This window comes from Tribolium castaneum, chromosome 9, assembly GCF_031307605.1.
Source record: "Tribolium castaneum strain GA2 chromosome 9, icTriCast1.1, whole genome shotgun sequence".
Lineage (NCBI taxonomy): Eukaryota > Metazoa > Arthropoda > Insecta > Coleoptera > Tenebrionidae > Tribolium > Tribolium castaneum.
This window is the reverse complement of record NC_087402.1, coordinates 1,297,104-1,317,506: the sequence shown is the minus strand read 5'-3', so window position 1 is coordinate 1,317,506 and position 20,403 is coordinate 1,297,104. Positions and strand designations below refer to the sequence as shown.

Sequence of the window (20,403 nt, the reverse complement as noted above, 5' to 3'; positions counted from 1 at the left end):
CTTCTATAACTCACCGTTTGTCCGAATTGATCCCGGTATTGTCGCGGCGGCACAACGGCAATAATTTATTTCGTTTCATATTGCGCTTTGCCGAGAAACGTGTCCGTGAAAAATGAGATAAAGCGACATGCTGCTGAATTCGCGACGACTTATTCAGATAAGGAAGCAGTTCGATTATGACAAAATCCTTGTAAAGCCGACACCTGACGCTTTCCCCTAATTCGACACATAATTCAATTAACTCCAGGTTGGTCGAGTCCCCGATTTTTCCAAAATGTGCCCAGTAACCACAGATTTTACGTTTTTTTAACGTTACAATTGAAATTTGCAACGTTGTTTTTTGGTTGTATGATTAACGTTTATGTTACGTTCTTTAAAAACCTTTCTCACTTTTGCTAATTTTTAGGTAAAAGTATAATACGTGTTAACTTGAAGTTGTATTTACGTAAAAATGTAAAAGAATTTTAACGTTATTAATAATCGTATTTACTAACGTTTAATTTAAACGTATAATATACGTTTCAGAAACTGAATTTGGTTTTATGGCACGTCAATGTGATTATACGTTTTAAAACAAAATATACATAAAAATAACGTACAGTTTTACGTTATATTCTTGCGTTACAAAAACGTTCTAGTAATAACTAAAAAAAAACGTTAATTTTTTACGTTATAAATAACGTAATTTGCGTTAATTCAACCGTTTTTGCAACCTAAATAACGTTATTTTTACGTTATACGTGTGGGTACTAGTTTTTGGTCCAATTAGGAGCGCCCACTTGGCATCTCACAATGGAGCACAAAGTGAGCAATGCATAAAGCGTTTTTATTCCGCGCAGAAAACTGCTGACAATTATAGCGGCATTAATCTTAAGTTGCCTTTTAGCTAGAACAACTGCTTTTATAAAACTGTAACGGTGTAGCGCCGTTAAAATAAATCACGGCCATTCGCGAGAAGTCTAAGTTTTTACTACACCATAGCAAGTGAAAAACCCTAAATAACTGCCTCACTACGTTGACAATAAAACAAACCGCCCTCTAACAGATTCCGAAAGTATATTTTCCGGCGACGTTTTAAATCAGAAAAACACCTCCGCTTTTTGTGTACCTGCCCTCAACAAGGCACAATAAAATCCGTTTGATGTTTGGGAGATTAACGCGAAGGCGTCTCTTAACGAGTCAAATACAGAAAAGCAAAAAAAAAAAACGCGAGAGGAAAGTTACGAAAGCATCAATCACACTTTGTCAGCGATATATTTGTCGTCAAGGTCTCAACTTTTCATCAAAGCGGGAGTGTGACAGACTTCATAAACATTTAAATTATTTGGGTTTTGTAACAGCGGAGCGCGAGCCAAAAGCGGATTCAGAAGCGAATTTTTTGGTTTAATGTTCAAGCGGACACGACAAACCTCTAAATTTTAATCAATCGCCAACTAAACTAAGTAATTAAAAATGTTTTAACTGGAACTGTTGTTCCGTCAAATATTAAAACCAATGAAATAAACTGAAAAGTAATTTATTATAATGGCTGCAAATATTCCAAATTAACAAAACTGGAAAATGCCAATAAATTGGTTCATATCATTTTAATTAAAAGCGGAATTTCAACGTAGAAAAAGTTGTAAAATGACTTAACTTCTGCGCAAATGCTACAAGCTATCTGAATACCCTATATTGTCTATTAATTAATTATAAATTAATATATATGATTTTTTTAATCCCACATTATTAAAACATTTTTTTTATGTCATTGGTCATGTCCTATTACATTTTGTTAATACATCACTTGATAAGGGTGAATTCCCTGATGCTTTAAAAACTAGTACGATAATTCCAATACCAAAAATTGCTAACACTTCAAAAGCTGAAGAATTTAGACCTATTAATACATTACCCACATTTGAAAAATTGATTGAAAGAGCAGTATATGAACAGTTAGTAGAATATTTTGATAAAAATAAATTACTGTTTACAAATCAGTCAGGTTTTAGAAAAAATCACTCTTGTGAATCATCCCTGCAGTTAACTGTTACCAAATTTAAAAGAGAAATTGACGGTGGTAGATATGTGGTAGCAGTTTTTTTAGATCTTAAAAGAGCATTCGAAACTATCGATAGAAATATTTTATTAACTAAATTACGGTGCTATGGTATTGGGGGTAATGTCATTAAATGGTTTGAAAGTTATCTAACAGACAGGAAACAAAAAGTTAAATATAATAACGTTTTGTCTGATGAAGTGTCTAGTGAATTTGGTGTACCACAAGGTAGCGTTCTTGGCCCTCTTTTATTTTTAATTTATCTTAATGACATTGAAAACTATTGTGATTGTGATTTTGTTAATTTGTTTGCCGATGACACATTGGTAGCATGCTATGACACTGATCTTGATAAATGTATTCAAAAAATGAACAAGGCTCTCGAAATACTTGAAAAATATTTTAACACAAATAAACTTAAAGTAAACGTGTCCAAAACTAAAGCTATAATTTTTACAACTAAATATAAATACAACCAAATCGATTTTGCCAACATTAATTTAAGCATATATAACATAACTGTAGAGTTTGTTAATAAATGTAAGTATTTAGGATTTTACCTAGATAGCTTGCTCGATTTTGAGAGACATCTCGATTATGTTTGTAAAAAAATTAGGACGAAATTGTTTTTTTTCTTAAGAATATCTACGCATGTGTCAATGCAAACAAGAATTTTAATTTACAATTGTATTGTCCAACCACATTTTGATTATTGTGCCACACTTATGTACCTGCTACGGCCTAGTCATGTTGTACAACTGCAAAAGCTTCAGAATAGAGGAATGCGTATAATTTTAAGATGTAATCGCTTAACACCTATAAAATGTATGTTATCGGCCGTAATGTGGTTTTCTGTGACGCAACGACTGTATTATTCTACCATGATTTTTGTATATAAAATAATTAAGCTTGGAGTACCAGAGTATTTCAGTGAATATCTTATTTGCAGAAATAGTGTACACAATTACCAGACTAGGGATTCTTCCAAAATTAATGTTCAAAGTGTAAATTACCGACAAACAATGTTATCTTTATTTTTTAAGGGTATTAATGAATATAATAAGTTACCAAACAATATTAGAAATGCAGGTACTCTATCTATATTTAAATCAAAAATCAAAGATTATGTGAAGATAAATGTGCAATAAGTGTGACTTTTATCCACTAATGTAATTTTTTATTTATTTTTAACTATTGTAACTAGGTTTTCAATTAATTAATAAATTCTTCTTCTATTGGATATTAAAAATACAGAAATTGTAAGACATTAGTGTTGATATTTCTACTTGTTGCGAATTTCGCGTAAAATCGCCCTTTTATTCCGCAAATGTGTCACAGCAGCGGGCGTTTTCGCCTCTGTTTATCCATTTAATTCCGGTCGTTACTTAATTCGAACTGTTGACCGAAGACAACTCGTGGTGGCTTCCGAAGGTCGTTGGCGGGTAGCTCTTGGCCCGTTTTGGTCGAAGTGAGAACTGGTGGAAATTCACAGTTGACCTGGCGTGTTCATTAATCATGCGATGAAGCGGTCGCCCCTCGCTAATGAAAAACGGGCCGCTTTATCATCTGTTTTGCGGCCCGTTTAGTTACAATAACATTCTTCTGGAATTTAATTTGAAAAAATAACCGAGAGTGGGAGACACCTGTGCGAAGTGCAAAAATCCACTCGGAATAAAATAAAGCGTCGTCTATTAAACAGCTTTAAAAGTTGCGCGCGCGAGAGTCAAAGTCGTACGTTCGGCTTGAAAAGTTCCGGAGCTATCCGGGAAAGGTTCCGGTTACCGGAGGACGACGTAGACGCAAAACTCGCAAATGCCGTTATATACATCCGCATTGTGTATTTGCCCGGAGAAGTTTAAAGCTCTTTTAATAGCTCATTAAACTTTCTTACATCGATTCTTGTTCTGTACCTGTCTCAGCGAGGCAAAGGGTGGACCGGAACGATTTTTTACAACGCTAATGGTTATTAAGTGCCACGTGTCGGCATATTTCACGTCTCGAATGAGACAAATTTAGCGCTGCCTTTGAATCGAGGAATTTTAATAAATGCAAAACGCTACTTAAGACGGATGAGAGTTACGAGCTTGTTTATGGAAAACCGCCCACTAAATTACGGGATCAAAGAACCACCAACTTATTTTAAACATTATCGGGTAACTAATTATTTCGGGTTTTTTGTTGATTCAATGTTTCCAATTATTTTATCTGTGAGAATGGCAAAATTGCAAAGTTGGGAAAAAGTTAAAATTATCATTGGACGTGCTGAAAAATTTAAAATGCCTTCGACAAGTAGCGGAAAAGTTTGCCGGGAAAAAATTCAGGAGCAAAATTCCACCTTTCAGGATTTCATCTGACGAGTTTGAGATTTTAGGAAAAATAATAATAAAACTTATTGTTTTGGTAGTTTTTGCAAAAAACCCTTGGGTGGGTAGATTCTGCACAAGTTCGGTTGCAACATGTAGCGGATAAAAGCATTGTAATATATTTTAATCCCGTAAATGGATTTGCGTATTATAAATATGGAAGACTTTAATTAATTTTTAAGCAGTGAAAAAGTCTAGTTTTAAAAGCTGAAAACGCGGCTTAATAATCTGCACGTTTTCGAATTAAATTTTTCGCGAACAATCAATCGACCCTGCTATTAAATAGCTCACTTTTTGCCTCTTCCTGCTTATTGTCCTTGTCACCCGTAACAATGTGGCTTTAATGGGCGCGTCACGGCCGCGCGAATATGCGCTCTTGTTTGTTCAAATGACAGCTTTTATTGATTATCGTAAGTTTCCTGAAGGTGACACCGACTAATTGTGTTTATCTGGAAAACTGACCATAAATAAAATATTTAACCACCTTTCATGCACCTTTGTTTGGCCGCTGATGACGTCAATTACACGCTCCAACGATGGACAAATTTTAAAACTCGCCAACTATTAATCAAGAAACATCACAAGTTTCAGAATTTACATTCGTGAAAAGCGGGGCGTATTTCAGACGCGACGTTTCTCTATCTCCGATAAGGGGTAAGAGACTACCCTTGTCAACATTAAATCTAGTCGTGCATACGACATGCAACCCTTGCACGACGCTCAGATTATGACGTTCAAGGAATTAGAGCGACTCATTTAAATTTTGCGGAAGTGCAAGCGGATGTTTTTTTGTCCAAACGAAAACTTTGTTTCTTGTTTGGCGGGATTTTATCGAAGGGATTATTGATGAGGCGGAACGGATTTATGGACGGCTTATTCTGCAATAATTGCTCATACGGAGGCTGCATACACGCATACAGAGCCTCTATTATTACATGCAACAATCTATTTTTAAAAATTTGCCAAGTGGAAAAATGGTGGATGCGCCGGGAGTAATTTTCAAATTAATCGTTTCCAAATGCCACTATGAGTAACTTTAGTCAAAAATACACAAGTGTACTAAAAATATAGCAGAAATAAGTGTAAAACAATTTACTTTTCAAAAAATTTAAATTAAAAAAATGGTGTATGCGCCAAAAATAATTTTTAAATTAATCGTTTCCAAATGCCACTTTAATTAACTTTAGTCAAAAATACTTAAATGCTTAAAAAATATAAAAAAAATAAGTGTGAAACAATTTACTATTAACAAATAACAAATTAAAAAATGGTGGATGCGCCGGGAATTATTTTGAAATTAATCGTTTCCAAACGCCACTTTGAGTAACTTTAGTCATAAATACACAAGTGTTCCAAAAATATAGCAGAAACAAGTGTAAAACAATTTACTTAAAAAAAAAATTTTAATTAAAAAATGGTGGATGCGCCAAAAATAAATTTTAAATTAATCGTTTCCAAATGCCACTTTAATTAACTTTAGTCAAAAATACTTAAATGCACAAAAAATATAAAAGAAATAAGTGTAAAACAAGTTACTATTAACAAATAACAAATTAAAAAATGGTGGATGCGCCAGGAATAATTTTCAAATTAATCGTTTCCAAACGCCACTTTGAGTAACTTTAGTCAAAAATACACAAGTGTACCAAAAATATAGCAGAAACAAGTGTAAAACAATTTACTTTTAAAAAACTATAAATTAAAAAATGGTGGATGCGCCAGAAATAATTTTTAAATTAATCGTTTCCAAATGCCACTTTAAATAACTTTAGTCAAAAATACTTAATTGCACAAAAAATATAAAAGAAATAATTGTAAAACAAGTTACTATTAACAAATGACAATTAAAAAATGGTGGATGCGCCGGGGAAAATTTATCGGTATAAAGAAATATAAAAAATATATGTTTGTTGCTATCTTTTGACAAATGTCTACACGTTTTAAATACTTCTCTTTCAAATATTGGCGCAAATATAGCAAACTGACATGAAATAACGCAGTAGTATATTGACAATTTATTGAAATAAATGTTTGACGGGAAAAAGTAATTATTTTGTTTTGACTAAAAAAGTAATTTTTGTCCAGACTTTTTTTATAAAACATTAATTGCCGGGATTGCTTCAAAATAAATACTCTTTTATTAAATATTTGCGTAACTGGGGCAAACTGAGGCACAGTAATATTTAAATAAAAAGCGATTTTACGCGAAATCAAGACTCCGACCACTGGTCCTTTGATTTTATCACTTGCCCTTTTTGCACGCCATTTTAATTAACTAAAATGTAAAACAGAACAATTAACGAAAACAAAAGCCTCGTTCGGAACAAGCGTTACCTGAAAAAAAACCATTGGGATTTGTTTGAAAGCTGAAAAAACTTTCAGACTAAACAGTTTACCATGATTCAATTGACTTTTTATTAAAACCTATCGGATCCCACGTCTTTCACGCGGCCATTTACCGGATCGATCGCAAATGGTGGATGCGCTGCTGAAAATTCCTTGCCAAGGTTTTTAATTGATTAGGTATCGTAATCCGAAAGTGTCAGAAATGGAAGGAGTCGTCATCTGTCGAGTTAAATCGAATGCGAGAAGCTATAAATTTCGAATCGAACGAAATATCTTTCTGAAAAGTAAATAAAACTTGTGTAATCATAAGTATTGCAAAAGCTATTACATTTGCCTGAGCTGAATTGTAAGCACTTGTCATGGAAGAGTGGAGTATTTTCTGTTTATCGCTTTGTGAAATGGGAAACGTGCCGATGATTTTTTCCCGAGAGATAAATTATTCACGGCCGATAATTGCGCCCCAAAACAAAATTCCGCGTCTCAAAACAACTAGTAAATCTAGTCGAAAGGGGTGATCGCCGTTAAATGCCACTCTCGCTGTAATTAGGTCGAGAACATGTTTTATTCTCGGAGAAAATGAAACCGTTCGTCCGCACCCTTAAATTTTACGTTTCTCTGCAACATAAAACTTATTAAATTTTTCACGCTGTTCGGTTCCACAATTAACCCCCTCGTGCATGTGAACGCTTCCTTTGGCTCGTAATTTACTTAAACCCCAGCACGATGATTAATAAATACGACGCCGTAGTGTTTTAAGCGGTTTTTTCGTGTGCGAATGTGTGCTGTCGTCGGGCGACTCGTTTATCCTGATACAGGATTCCAGACCTCGACGGAATTTGAATCTATAGTCCCGACGACTAAGGAGCGACTAAAGTGTACGTTATAGCAATGGGGAGATGAGCAACCGAACGGAGATGGAATCACAAAGCGAAAAATACGATTATGATACTGACGGATATATTAAAATGTCAAATTGGACGGCGAAAGCGAAATTTAAAAATATCAAATAACAACCAGCACGAGGTGCTAAGCGGATTACTATCAAAGTTACAAACCAAATTTCTACTGAAAAAAGCGCTAAAATTGCGCTCAGGTCTCATAAAAACCTCACGTACATATTTTTCGTCTTACGGTCCAGTCTACGGTGGCTGGGTTAGGATGAAGCGACGTACAAATTAAACGTTCCCGCCTCGTTAGTTCAATTAGTCGCCAGAGAGCGTGTTCCATTACTGTCAAAGTTTTTCGGAAAAATGGCTGTATTTGTACAACAAAAATACAAACTGATTGACAATTAAATTCTCAATAGTAAGATATAAACTATGTTAAAAAAAATTAAAACTTGAAGACAGTACATTTTAGTAAAATACCAACTCAAACAAACAACATCCAAAATGTAACGTCAAGTTATTAAATTTAATATTTATTTGATTTAATAACAAATTTTAATTAAATTACACTTTTTTAACAAAAATGGTGGATGCGCCGGGAACAATTTCCGATAAAAATTAATTTCATAACTTTTTGTAAAACATTTACACAGACGTTAAAATGATTAATTACTTAGTTTTTATAATAGTAAATATACAATACACAAATGATTCAGAAAACTGTTTACAGCAAAAATGCAACAAATAGTTAATTACTTTTTGATTAAACTCAATGCTTTGCCAGTCCACAGTGCAGTTGATATAACTTTACGCATTTTTCCAATAATTTGTCTGAATCAATTTCGTTATAAAATAATTAATTATGAAAAAAAATGTGTTTTTTTCGGTCGATGATAAATTTCCCGCAGCTGAGCAGTTTATCGTGTTGTTTTTCCGTCGCGTCTCATTTCGATTACGTCCCGACATTCGCAATTCGAGTTAAAATTTCAGCCCACATATCCTCCATTATTAATTCAGCGTTTGGGGCAACATGGCGGGGTGCCGTGTAACAACCCTGTTACTGGCCGGAGAGAACGCCTCAGCGTTAATATCATGAAAGTTTCAGTCGTTCGGGGGCATTAGCTAGATTTCAAAAGGCTCTAAGCAGATTGATTAATGTTGCCGAAGAAAAGAATAATGAGCTTTGTGTACAAGCGTCTCGGGACGGATTGTCACAAAACGAGCGTTGATGGAATTTTAATTGGCGACTTTTTACGCCATGCACCTGCTGGAACACACATCTCGCAAGCCAGCCACTTTTTTCATGCGAAATTTAGCTTATCGTTCACGACTTTTTGGATATTGATTGGGAAAAGTCTAGACGCTCAAATCCTGAAATAGTGAAATCGGCGAAAAAATGTATTATTTTTGGCGGTCAAAACAATTAAAACTCCGGGAAAATCCGGTCGTGCGTCCCGATTCATATTTAAATAAAACGCGGAGCGATTTAACTTAAACAAAGATTAGGGAAAATTAGTTTTTTGCGAAAATAAGAGGTCGCAATTCCATTACGTATTGTACATCCCACGTAGATTAAAACCCCGCTTGTTTTTCTTTTTAATTGGATAGAGAATGATTCTTTTAACGAAGCAATTAAGTCGTAGTCTGGAAATGTGTTGGTTTGTCTTGAAGCAAGAGCAGAGATAAGATGAAAAGGTCGTTCCGGAGTCGTCCGGAACCGTCGATATTGCCAAAACAGTGTGTGGATTAGGCCCCTCAGTTTAGTTGGTTTTAATTAAACCTTGCGAAAATTTATGCTCAGGTAATTTTTGTCATGAATCAAGTGGCAACAATGCGACTGGGGAATTTTTACTTAATTGATCGCTGAGGAAAAAATGAGACACTGAACTAAAACCGCTCGCAACTAAGCTTTCCTTAAGCTGCGAAAGCTCTATCCTTAAATGAAGCACTTTCACATCGATTACGCAGGATCTGCACCAAAGTACACAACAGGAGAGGAGTGCCGAAATGGAGGCGGATTTCGGTTCATAATTTAATTCAATAATGACGAGATTTGAAGCCGGAGGCGGTCGATTCTTTAAGAAATAATCAAGTTGGAACAAAGGGCAAAAAATTGCAGACAAGGTCAGGGGCTGAGCGAGATAATGGGTGGGAAAATTGCCAAACGCTCACTTTTAAGGTGGAAAGTCCCCAATTTAAATGGACTTGCAATAAACATTAAAATTATATTCAGTTACTAAACTAAACAAATTAATTATAAAATTGAACAACAGATGCTGTTTGATAATAAATTAGTTTAGATTAAAAGATAAAGTTCAAAGTAACATTGTTTGTTAAAATTTTGCCTATGAACCCAAAAATTATATCAAAAATTAAGTTTAGGTGTTCATTATACAGCGTGCTCAAAAACTGGCGCACCAACTCAATGGTGTGTGGTAGAGAAGTGGTTACATATAATGGTAAAAATAGTAAAAAAATTCTTTGTATTAAAGTTATTGATAAATAACTAATTTTAGGTAAATGATATGTAGCAACGTTGTCTAACAGTCGTGATCGCAATGGAATTTGAGCAACAATAAAAATAAATTATTTTTGAAACGGTTTCCTAGGAAATAATTCCCAGTGTTGGCACATCTACACATTGTGATTTTTTGGATGAGTTTTTATTTTTTTTAATTAAAAAAACTGCTAAAATCTGATAGTAAATTTTAAAATAATTATTCATCGTTTTGTTACGGAACGATTACCTGGTATGAAACATAGAAATATTAAAAAATAATGAAAACTAAAGAAGTTAACACAATAAGTTTGTAGCTCCAGATTTTTTAAAATATAACTTTAGGAATTTTTCTTGTCTCAGCTAGGACTTTCGAGTTTAATATCTCAGTTAATTGTCAACCGATTGTTATGAAATTTAAAATGCACATATTCTAGGAGGTGGTCTTTCAATTAGAGGCAAAAAAAAACCTCAAGTTAAAAAATAAAATTACTTTTATTTAAAATTAAGCCAAATTACCGTTGGATCATTAAACCCCGAAAAATGGCCATACAAAAATTAACCAAATCGCTCTGCTGATCCAAGAAAAAAATTAAATTTTGTTGTTAAAAACTTAATCCAAATTTTGATAGTAATTTGGGCAGTCATTCTTTGAAACAATTGATGAAGCATTTCTATGCGGCATTTTGTGTACCACTGAAAAAAACTGTAAAAAGTGTGCGCGTTGTCAGAAAAGTAAATTTGTTTTAATCTGGTAAAATTACTTTAAAAACCAACAACAGTGGCTAAAACTTCTGTGTTGTTGAAAAAGGAATCAATATTCGCCTATTGAAAGTGTCGTTGGACTTTTTGTGAAAAGTTATTTATAAAATTTAAAGTTAAAAGAATCGTCAATAATTTGAAGACACAGAGCGTAACTAAACTAAATCGAGTGAGGACAAAACACGTCACTGAAAACGAAGCAATAATTGGGGCTGTAATTCAAGCTTTTGAAGAGAATCCAATCAGCAGTGTACGAACATTTCCAAAGCCCTGAATGTTCCAGTGTCTAGAATTTTTCAGTTATTGTTCAGTCTTTCAGTCCTTTTTGAAAGAATTAAAGCATCCAGTACCAAAAGTAAGTCAAAAATATTGTTTTTTAACTTTGTATGGGTATGGTGTGGGTTTTGCATCTGTAATTTTTCTCGCGAAACAGACGTCTTTCACGAACGAGTTTTTTCTAACAGCATTTTTCACTGACGATCAATTTTTTAATATAGGCTTAAAAGTCATGTAAAAATTACGTTTTTAAGACTTGAGTTGTTGCATCAATTAGATTTTAATCTAATATCTGCATTTTAAATTTCATAAAAATCCGTTGACAAATATCTGAGATATGAGACTCAAAAGTCTTAGCTGAGACACCCTGTATAGCTCATACTTGCCACAAACTTTTAAATTTGTGATTAATTCATATGTTTTCCAAAACTGGTCAGATATGGCAAAAAATGTTATAACTTATAACAGATTAAAAAATCTGCACCCCGGCGTAGTCGCCGCCCATGGCTAGGCTCAGTCTCTGCGTTTGTTTATTGACTTTATTTACTGCCAAATTGAAACCAAATAATCGTGCTTTTAGTCCTCTGATATAGCTCCTCCTCTCGAAGCGCGGCTTGTTAACATAATGAAAACCTTGCGCCTCGCATTAATTTCCCTGAAATATGGTAATATGATTTCATTCGGAGAATTTGCGCTAAATAACTCGAATAATCGTGTGTTTTATGCGCCGTGCATTGTTCCCAGTGCATCCGCGCGGTATTGTTGTGCGGAAAAAATCGATTAGTCGATTGTCTGACACGCTGTCATCTTGCATTACACGTGTTGTTGGGGGTGGAGACGGGGAAAACCGCACAGGAATCTAATATTTGTAGTTTACGACTTGACGACTAATATGATCGAGCAGTCGAGGATTCATGCATACGGAATCAGGTGTTAAGGCTCACTCTTGAATTATATTCAAATTGCTGATTGAGTTTATTATGCTAATAATCTAACCCGATGAGATTTATGATAGTTTAACTCGATTACAATCGCTGGGATTGTCTTGTTGCTCCAAACGCACGACCGACACCCACAAACGATAATTAATTTTCGTGGCGTGGAAACGAATTTGTGTGTTTTTTAAGCGAATTGTTCGATTCAAAGTTTTCCTTTCTGGTGTCTTGCATCGATAGATAAGCGGGCGTTTCCGGGCGCGCTTGCCTCTTCTGGAGCCTTTATCTTGTTATTTTGTTGTTCGGTGCCATATTTCGCACGTAAAAAATACATAAAGTTCGAAAGACGAAGCCGAGCTTTCGCTCGTTAGGAAAGGAGATTTATGACATTACGAGATGGTGGAGTAATCCGCAATTTTTTGCCAAATGAACGAACGATAATTAGGTGAATGTTGTGAATTCAAATCGAGATAAAAGTTTCAAACTGAGCTGGGGATCATCAGTTTGGGTGACGGGTTTTTAATATTTGAACAGATGGTCGCCTTAATGCTCGCATTAAACTAATTTACGAGTTGACTGTTATTGTTGGGCTCGTTTCAATTTTTCGTCCTTTGATGTTTTTTTCTTCAGTGCAGTGCGACTATTTCAGCGAAAAGAAGCGTGCTAATACAGTTCCTGTGCCTCGAATTGAAGTTGAATTTTTGATGAACCCTTCTAGAGCGTTAATTATAGAGCAACATCTCGGCACTTGAAAATAAATTATTAAGTTTCTCGCATTGCCCTCGCTGACAAGGGGCTAGTTGGTAGATCTCCCGGGCTTAGTGAGGTTTCACAAGGACGAAGGATTAAACCCTCATCCGTTTAATCAAAAATTTTGCGAAAAAATGCGCTTTGTCCTCGTCGATGAAAGCTCGTCATGTGTTTTTTTCTAATTTTAATTTCGTATTACTGCCACGTGAAAAAGCCAGAATACGTCCCAGTTCCGCGAAACAATGTCCTTTCAGACACACTGAAAGCTTTATAATTTTATGCATGACGGAATTATTCAACAATAAACACGACTGGAATCTTTTTTGGATTGTTCGTCGATGGCTGATTTCCAAATAAATGAATTCATTATGGAAATTCGGGCCCGAAGCAGTGATTTAATACCACTTTTTACATTCCAAAACGGACACTAATACATTTTTTACAAGTAAAATATTGTAAATGCCTTAGGTAAAATAACCTAACAGACAAACCTAGCGGCGTTTGAGTAAACACACAGATGTAGATCTAACGTTATACGTTGAAATTTACAATGTTGTTATTTGGTTGTATGATTACGTTTTTTTAACGTTTATGTAACGTAAATAAATTACATTCATGTAATGGACAGATATTGTCAGAAACGTTGGTATTTAAAACGTTACTTGCTGACGTTGATTACTGGTTTTATATTTTCCAAAATTTTACGTTATATTGTTACGTTACAAAAACGTTTAAATAATTACTTAAAAAAACGTTTATGTTTTACGTTATTTCCGTTTGCGTTGATACGTTGATAAGTAACTTTTTTGGGACTTATTTAACGTTTCGTTCTTTACGTTATTTTTACGTTATTGTGCCTACTAGGGTATTTAGTTAAGAAAAGTAAAGGCATTGGTACATTTTTTTCTTTAAATATGAATCGATTTTCGTCTAGAATTTACCATTTTTCCAGCGTTTAATATTTCCCTTTAGAAAGTGAGCCTAGACGAAGCCGCAAATGCGGACGTAAGTGTGGATAAAAGAGATATATGTAGATGACGTCAAACCGCAACCATAACCATAATTCGCGAACGTTTGCTCGGAAATAAAAACGCATATATCTCGTGACAAGTGACAAAGCTGCGCCCCAGAAATGGCTGGGACGGCGAGAGGACGCAATGCAATTTCGACAAATTTGACGAAGAAGGTGCGTTGGGACAATTCGCTCTAATTCGATACGGTCCACGCTTGCCGCATTTGAATAAGTCGTTGAATTTTTGGGAGCTTCCATGTTATTTCCGAGTTGTGATGAAATTACATGACAGATGCGTTGCGCTCAAAGAGAATAATTAATATAATGGTCCCGAGTTGCACCGAATTCTGTTTAACATCACACAAGAAAACCAATTAATTGAAAGTCTGATTTAACATTTACCCAGTCCCTCTTCTTGCCTTAAGAGGCTTAATAAATTCGTAATTAGAGAGGCGGCCGACCGTTGGCCAAATCTCAAACACGCAACGTTCGCCTCTAATTTTCCTAATTGGTGCAATTTTATATTTTGAAATTAACCGTCTCGATTGTAATTGCGTCCATTAGGCGCTCTTTCGACTCAATTATTTCCAATTAATAATTATGATACGTTACCAAACAATGGCAATTTGGGGGCGGAAGGGGAGCCGTTCCGTGTCATAATAGGTATGTCAACTGAAATTCTCTACTGTAATTGGCAGCATAAACACCGCTCGGAAACTCGATTGACGAAATTCGAGCGGCAGGAATATGGCGACGATCTTGCATATTAAACAGACACATATCCCATTCTGGGCTAATTAGCTACATTTCCCTATTGAAAATCACAGATCGGAGGCAATCACTGATGCGAGCACAAATTGACCAACAGTTTTTACCCAATTGACAAATTGGGACATTTACCCATAATTTGATACAACCTTTCGGGTGTCAGAGGGATCAATCCACGTCTTTTTTTAACCACTTCACTCAAAGACTCGACATGGAGCTGTTTGCACCCTCTAAGAATTCTCTAACCGATTTTTCGACGAAATAAATCCATAGAAATTGGCTGAGAAAACAAGCGATATATTTTTCTTAAAATATTTTATTATTACAATTTGACCCAAATTTCGATAATTCTTGTAATGTAGTTAGTTAAACATCGTTGCCATGAATCTATTTTTTACCTCCCACTATTTTAATTTATTTCATTAATTATTTGACGCTCTTAAAAGTAAAAATTAACTTGGTTTAGAAGAAGGTAGGTATAACTAACTTTAAAATGGTAATTATCTAAGTTATTTTAAGAATTTATTTAACTTCAAAATGTACCAGCAGGTTTTTATGAAAAAATAAATCAAGTCTGCCATTTCTGGCCTTAAATCAATAAGTAAAATGTGTTTTTAAATGATTCTTATCAAGTTAACTTTGAAATTAGTATACCTGTCAAAAGTATGTGCCGCTCTGCTCAATTGTATCATCTGTCAATAAAAGTCAAATCAGTCAGTTGTAAAATTGAGTTAAATTTTTATAAATATATTGTTAAAATGCATCAAAATTGTGCAAAATACTTTAATTATCAAAGCTTATTTCCGAATTGGAGACTTAATAAATGGAAAATGGTAAAATTCAATGTATAAATGCCTGTCATTAGTTGTATAAAGCGGCATTTTCTGATTTGACACGAGAAATTCACAGACGACTAGATGAAAATTATTCTAGTACAGATTGTATAAGAAAACTAGAAAAATACTATTTTTTGTAATTTTTTCTGCTTATTTGTAAATTTAGTGGAGTCAGTTTACCAATTTAGTTCGTTTAATAATAGTGTTAGAAAAACGTCACAAAATGTGTGTTTCTGGTCACACACACGTCAAAATTTCGCTGGAAGCTTGAGGAAAGCGAAGCAGACGTTCGCACAACGCCGAAACTTAATCCCATCGTAAATCTATCTTAATCCTTCCGAACTCATAATTTAACATGCTATTGATCCGTGTAAACTTCAAAGCCGCATCTACTTAACTAGCGTGTTTACAAATTCGCTATTATTATGTAATTCCCGGTAAGATCCCTCGGGAGGCGAAAAAATTCCCTTCTAATCCTTAGAGAGCGCATAAATCAGGTGCGTATCGAAGCCCAAGGTATTACACGACATGCAAATAGTCGTGATCGTAAATTCGAATTAGTACAACTGTAAATTGACTCGATCGGATTTTATTACTTACCTTGGGAGGAAATGCGTACTGGCACCGACCCGCTCCTGAAAACGAACCGAGTAAAGCATGGGGACACAAAGTGAGCCTTGCGGCGCGCACAAACAACGCCATTACAATCCAAATCAAGCTTAATCTAAATTAGAGCAAATGTTCCATTCGGATATGAACCGTGGTCAGAATCGGGTAAAAAGTTCGAGGCTGGGGAAACTTGGCAAAATCCTCATCAAAATGTGCAACGAACCATTAAATGAAAAGCCAATTTAATTAAACAAAACATGTAATTAACAGAAACAAGCTTTATTCATAGACTTGTTGGCCTTTTCGTGCGATATTTATTTTATGCTTTAAGGCGACAAGTCCTTTATAAACAGCACACAAAGCGGGATTAAAAACGGCTCCTTGCCGCATATTTTAATTAAATTTGGTGGTGTTTTACGTTATGGATGAGCTAGCTGCTTACTTGAAAGCTGCTCCAGTCCGGCGCTTTCCCGCACACTGTACCACAAAAATCTCAATTTGCTCCTGGTTTTTTCCCGATTCACATGCTATCGCGCTGCGCTTTAAAAATCGACGCTGGACGTCCCGACGCCTGCGAAGTTGGCGGCGAACTGAACGACGCCGACGACGCCGACGTCGAATGTAGCCGACGCGCACGTCATAATTTTTGAAGCGGCGATTTTTTTCCACAATTTAATTGGTTTTGACAATGTGAGTGGCTCTAATTAGGGATGTTGGCGAATTTAAGCCGAGTTCACGAAATGTCGACGTTCAGCGGTGACATTACCACTGGAGAGAGGGAGGATTTTTTGGGGTGGTCCGCTGGGAGTAGGTGTAAACGGGCCGACAGCAACAAAGCTTTCATTAAACATTTAAATTGGTTCATTATTTATGTATTGTAATCGTGTACGAGAATTACCGGCTGTAATTACATAGGTTTTTCAAATGACCTACTGTGATTAGAATTGCACGGCTTTGGGAGCGAAATTAATGGCTTGGCATCGGTGGGGCGAAAAAAACAGCGAAATTAGCGGAATGTTTCCGAAAAATAAATACAAATTAATTTATACAAGTGATAAAAATACGCTCATAGTTTTAACCAACTATGTTTTCATTGAAACAGTTTTTTATTTTTTTGGATAAAACTGTAATCCTCGTTCAAACCAACAACACAAAGCAACGATAAAAATAACATTTCCAGTTTTTGGAATTTCACATTCGAACAAAATTCGGATAATATCGGAATTCGCAATAATATCTTCTTCAAAGGGAACCAAAAATCAATCAAAATCTTTTACGTATTTATCTATTATTTACTTAAAGCTTTAATTATGTCAAAAAATTAAAAAAAATGGTCAATCCTTTTATTTCTTTGTTTCTTATTTCCAATTCTTCATCGTTTAATTATGATGTCCGGTACACTTTTTCTGATAAATCAACCACTTTCGTATTTATTTTCTGTGACATTTGATTACTTTTGGCGTTAATTAAGTCAAGCAACGATAAATAGAGCCGGTTAACAAAAAAAAATAAATGCGAACATATTTTAATTAATGCAGTAACTTAATTCAACTTAGTTTAGTTTTCTTTCTGAACAATTTTCTGCACCAATTTAAAAAAAAATTCTAAACGAAACGAGATTTTTATTAAAACATTTAGTGACTTCTGTCATTATTTATTCAACAAAATATAAATACAAAGTGTTTGTGCTCTTGGAGTTAAAATTAAATTAGAGAAATGTAGAAATGGCATAACTAAAAAAATTCATAAAACGGTTAAAAACTTGTTTTGCAATGAAATAATTTCAAAAGAACTTTTTTAATACTATTTGAGTTTTAATGTAAGTTATTTTTATTTGCTTTCTGTATAAAATAGTCCAGAAATTGAATAAAATAAGCTGAAAAAAATAATTTTCTGCACCACCTTAAGAAAAATCCTCTAAACTAAGCTAATTTTTTTAAAAACATTTAGTTACATTTTTCGTTATTTATTCAACAAAATGAATACAAAATGTTTACGGTTTTGAAGTTAAAATTAAATTAGAAAAATGTAGAGATAACTAAATAACTCTAACTTTTTCTTTTCGGAATAAAACCATAGACAGTAAAGATCCTCTTAGATCAGAAAATCTAAATCAGAGATTTGTTCTAATACATTTATCAGAACTTTCGATAAAACTCTTTTTTAGAAGCCACCACTGACTATTATGTCCTTATTTCCATTAATTTGCTATTTCTTTCACATTTTTTTTACAAATTTAAAAAGAAAACTTTATTTTCAATTTTCAAATGTTGGATTTTTTGTTGAAAGACTCTAATAATACCAGAAAAATCTTTGTTTTTTTTAACAATTGTTCTAAATTTTAAATTTTTTTCTGTTTTTTTTTAACAGAGTCAAGTGGTACGAGTTTTAATTGTGCGAGTAATTTATATTTAATGAAATTAAAGGCTAAATGGTTTGCTTGAGCCGCCGTGTAACTGTGGCGAACCCATCGCAACTCCTTTCATTTTTCCCCTCAGCATTTCCTGTTTGTGCTGAAAGTTAAAAGAATAAACTTCAAACACGACTGTTTGTTCCATTATAGAAACTTAAAATTTAATTTTTCGACTTTCTTTTAAGTGATACAGCGGCTGAATATCAAAGAGCTGAACGCCACAATGACTGCAAGAAAGAATAAAACGCGAACAATGTAACAGTACTTCTCTCAAATTCATATTGCATTCTCGAAACGTAATAACACAAACCGCTCCAAATTCATATTTGCCAATGATAATATTAAAAGTAGGTAGTTTGCCGGAGAAAAATTACCGCTTTGGCGATAGAAAATCTCAACGGATTCGTATATTTTATTACGCGAATTCAATCATCACAGACATTGATATTTGATTTCGCGTCTCGCCGGCTGAAAAACAGCCGATGAAAAGGGGCGACAACTGTCATGTTATTGCCAATTTCGCCATAATCACAGCGTGATTTATGTGCCCTCCAATCACTCCAAATGCTCCGAATTACAAAGAAAACGCGCCCGCTAATGGGACCTTGCTTACGCGAGGCGATAAATAACACGGAGGCGATTTATGAGAACTGCGGATGTCTTATCTGCGCTGGATTTCCGGAGCTCGACCGCTCCGGCCTTATTGTTTTTAAATTGCTCATAATTTTCGCCTCTGACACCGCCTTCACCAGGTCCACACTACCCCCAATATGCAAAATGAAGAAAGAGAAATCAAATTTTTTTATAGCTTTTTACTTGTTAAGAATTCGGTTTCTATTAATTATTTGTCTGTTAGATGTGCTAAACCGCTACCGAAGCAGCCCAGCCTGCGCCTGGTCGAAAGCGTGCACTCAGCTCGACTTAAATCACGTCCAGGTTTATTAATTCCGGAGTCCGGGCGTCGTTGACGCGATTTGTTGTGGAACTTGTCGGGAATATGAAAGCTTCTCTGGAAATATTGCACGTTGAATTTATTCCAGATTGCAAAGGAAACTATCCCGGAAACGGGTTAGAACGGATGGTCTCCGGCTGTAGTTGACCGTTTTCGACATCTTGCGGTTATCGCCGTTTGTATCTAATAACGTTGCAGATATTTCACTGCGGCAAATTTGCTTCGAGTTTTTCAATGACTAATTGTCGACATGATGGATTTTTATTAGTTCGGTCGATGGAAATCGGATGTTCGTTTATCAACCTGGCCCAAATCTCTCCGGAATTTTCAATATGGTCCAACGGGACGCGCGTTCGGGGCTCTGACAGCGTGTCTCCGAGTTCATTTTGGATTATTGGCCGTGACTGGTCGTTATTTTTCTCAGAGTTTCACAGAAAATTCAAAAATAATATGCGCAATGCAATTGTTGATAAACAAGTTATTTCCTAATAAAATAATATGTTTTCGTGAAAAAAATAAACAGGTCGCTGTTCCAGTTCCATAATTTTATAAAGTGCTTTCCAACGATAATACACTTTATGGGGTTATCTCTAATAGTTCCAGAGTTATTGCTCGATAAATGTCCCGAGTACCGAAAATCGGCCAAAATCGCGACTAAAATTAAAAAAATCAAACATAGAGAAATCGATCATATGGATTTTTTTGAACTTTTAACAACTCTAGAGGGATGTAAAGGCATATAAAAGTCCAAAAAACAATTATAGAACGAGTTTTAAAAAAAATAAATTTTTCACCTTTTTGAAGGTAAGTGTAACTCAGGAAATTTTAAGCAAAAAAATTCAAAATTTTAAATTTTGTGAAAAGTTGGTATAATACAAAAAATGAGCCGCTTAATTCACTGGAACAAACCGTTTTGCTCTACGACTTTTAGTTTTCGAGTTATGAATTTTTTTGTTCAA

At 34.7% G+C, this 20,403-nt stretch overlaps 1 protein-coding gene across 2 annotated transcripts in view; it reads right to left on the bottom strand.

Annotated features, from left to right (window-relative positions):
* LOC107397812 (uncharacterized) overlaps positions 1-16,666 on the bottom strand; it is a 122,246-nt gene extending 105,580 nt beyond the window's left edge. For both annotated transcript variants that reach the window (XR_001574825.2, XM_015979365.2), the window contains exons 1-2: positions 16,522-16,666; positions 16,071-16,105 (exon numbers count right to left, since the gene is read on the bottom strand). The gene's annotated coding sequence lies outside the window, so the exon portion shown is untranslated. The remainder of the gene's footprint in view (positions 1-16,070; positions 16,106-16,521) is intronic.
* Positions 16,667-20,403: the final 3,737 nt, after the last annotated feature.